The sequence below is a fragment of the Elephantulus edwardii genome, unplaced genomic scaffold (genome assembly GCF_000299155.1).
Source record: "Elephantulus edwardii isolate Elephantulus edwardi_28Jun2011 unplaced genomic scaffold, EleEdw1.0 scaffold00044, whole genome shotgun sequence".
Taxonomy (NCBI): Eukaryota; Metazoa; Chordata; class Mammalia; order Macroscelidea; family Macroscelididae; genus Elephantulus; species Elephantulus edwardii.
In genome coordinates, this window is record NW_006399794.1 from 20,001,410 (window position 1) to 20,003,898 (window position 2,489).

General features: G+C 38.4%; 1 pseudogene; it reads right to left on the reverse strand.

Annotated features, from left to right (window-relative positions):
• Positions 1–626: 626 nt before the first annotated feature.
• Positions 627–2,483, reverse strand: LOC102849862 (annotated as a pseudogene).
• Between the last annotated feature and the right edge of the window lie 6 nt (positions 2,484–2,489).

Genomic DNA, 2,489 nt, shown 5'->3' on the forward strand with positions numbered 1-2,489 from the left:
GCTGTCGGTTTCAGGGTGAAGATCTTCTGTCACTACTCTAAAGGGTCCCTTTGGCAATAGGAAACATGTAGACTATTGTGGAGATTGATTTTGGAATTTAGATGCACTGTTATCAACTGTGCTTAGCCATACATGTTCATGTCCTTGAAGATGCATCATGGAATTGTTGTAGCCTAGAAGACACAAATTTAACTAATAAGTTAAATAACTAATAAGGTACACGAGTCAAAAATTAAAAGCAATAATATTTCAAGTAGAGGTTCTAACAGTGGCACAAATCAAGTTACAGAGAGAAGGTAGTTATTTTTTTTTAAATGAGCTGTATTTTCTAAATTTTTATTTTTTTTCCTGTTTTCATACAGTATTGAAAACAGAACGTGGCACATTCACATTTTCCCGAGGAACTGTAAAGATGACCTCTACAGGGATAAACGTTGAAAAGCCTGAAGCTCCATCAAATGATGTTGAGAACTCTCAAAGGGAGTAAAGGCTCGATCTGAATGGTTTAGAACATGTACTGCAATTTAATAGACGAGATGGTCGTCTTAATATTTAATGATTTAAAAGAACTTCCCAGCCCATGCAAAGAGTACAGTCCAAGAATAAATCAAATTTCTGAACGCATTTTATGTTACATATGTGTATACTTTGCGATCCTCAGGTGTTCGTGCCAAATATTCTCTCTCAATAAATCCTTCAATACATTTCTTAATAACAACTGGACTTGGTAAGAATTGAGCCTTCAACTGCTGAGTTACCTCTGCTACTAACACATTGTGCTGCATCTTCTTTCTAGATTTCATTATCCAAACTATAGCAGCTTCTATCTCATACTTTCTGTCATCGTCTACTTTCTGCCTCATTTCTTTTCTTTCTGGGTCAGATTCACCTTGTTTGGCAGCAACTGTTTGAATCTTGACTCTGTGTAGTTTGGATGTGAACTGATCATTAACTGTAAATATGTGACCATTTTCTATCTCCTTTGACCTGGGTTCTTTTGTGAGAACCCGCTGTGTTGGTTTGCCACAGGCCAGGGACTGCAGGGCTCTAACAAGCTCTCTTTCAGGAATATCAGTCTCTTGTTGAATTTCCTCAGACGTGTATTTTTCTCTATTATTAAAGAGCATTAATATAGTCATCTGGAAAGTGGAGACTTGCAATATATGCTTCCGTGTATTAGAGCCAGTGACTTGAGCGCCTCCAACACCAACTTCAGATCCATCTTCCTTTTTTACTGGCCCATAAAAGATAGCATTGAGATCTGCAGAACCCATATGATGTTGGAGTGTAAGCTGTCAGCCACTGTGTTTGGCTAAATAAAACCTTCTAAATATTTCAAACGCATGTCTTGGTGCTGGTGGGATGTTGCACTTTGGTGTGGCTGACTGGGTGGGCCAGCATCCTGTCATGAGCACCCTGACCATAAGATCAACACCACCTAAAGATACTCCAGTTGCCTGTAAGTGTTGCCTGAATTCAGCCATAGTTGTCTTTGAGATGCTCATATCCCTAAACATTCCTTCCAGTTTTGATGTGAACTGACACCCACATTCAGTCTTTAACTTAGATATCATATTTTTTTCAGAGTCATCAGAAACACTTTTATTCGTGAGAAGTCTCCTTGCCACGTGTTGTTTATAATAACGTTCAAATACATCTTTTTCTTGAATAAACCTAAAAAGGACCATTGCCTTATCCAGTATTGTTTCTACTTCTTGTTCTGTTAGCCCTTTGACTCTTTTTTTCAGCTTATCATCAATAAATAATGAGAGGTATTCTGGGGACCTGGAGTTGAGGTTGAGAAAATACTCAAAGTCACCCGCAATAGTTTGTTTAAAGAGCCAGTCATTATTGAACGATTCCTGGAGAAAGTGATCAAATCTACTCTTCAGATCCAATAAGACCTGGATATAATCAACAGGATTCTTTCCTTCTCCTTCCTCAGAAACGAGGGCTTTACCTTGCTCCCTCAAATAGGAACTCATACACTCACACATTGTTTTCAAACCATTTGGCACACGACTAAATAACTTGTACATGCAAGCAAGGTCTTCTGTTTCTCCATTTTTCAACATATGTACTAGTCCAGAATTCTCCATTTCTACTATAGTCTTCATGTGCTTGGAAATTAGTTCCCTCTCAACTACCTTTACAATTGGCTCTTCAGTTGATTTGTCAAGGCAGTGCATCACCTGTTCTACTTCTTCATTAATTCTAGCTTCTACTTTCTTTATATATACTGAAGCACTGTTTTCTGCTAAGAATTTCTGGTTTTCCATCTGAAAAAATTCTGCAGACATTTCCAAAAAAGGAGCCTCAAAATCGTCTTCATAGACCGATCTTCCTTCAAGACCTAGTATCATTAACATCTGGCAAGCATTTCTTATTGCGCCTCTGTCTACAACTTCTCCTTTCCGCTCTCTTGCAATCATATCCAGCAGAGTCTGCCGCAGATGATCTCTAATACAGCCGTAACGAACAACTTGATC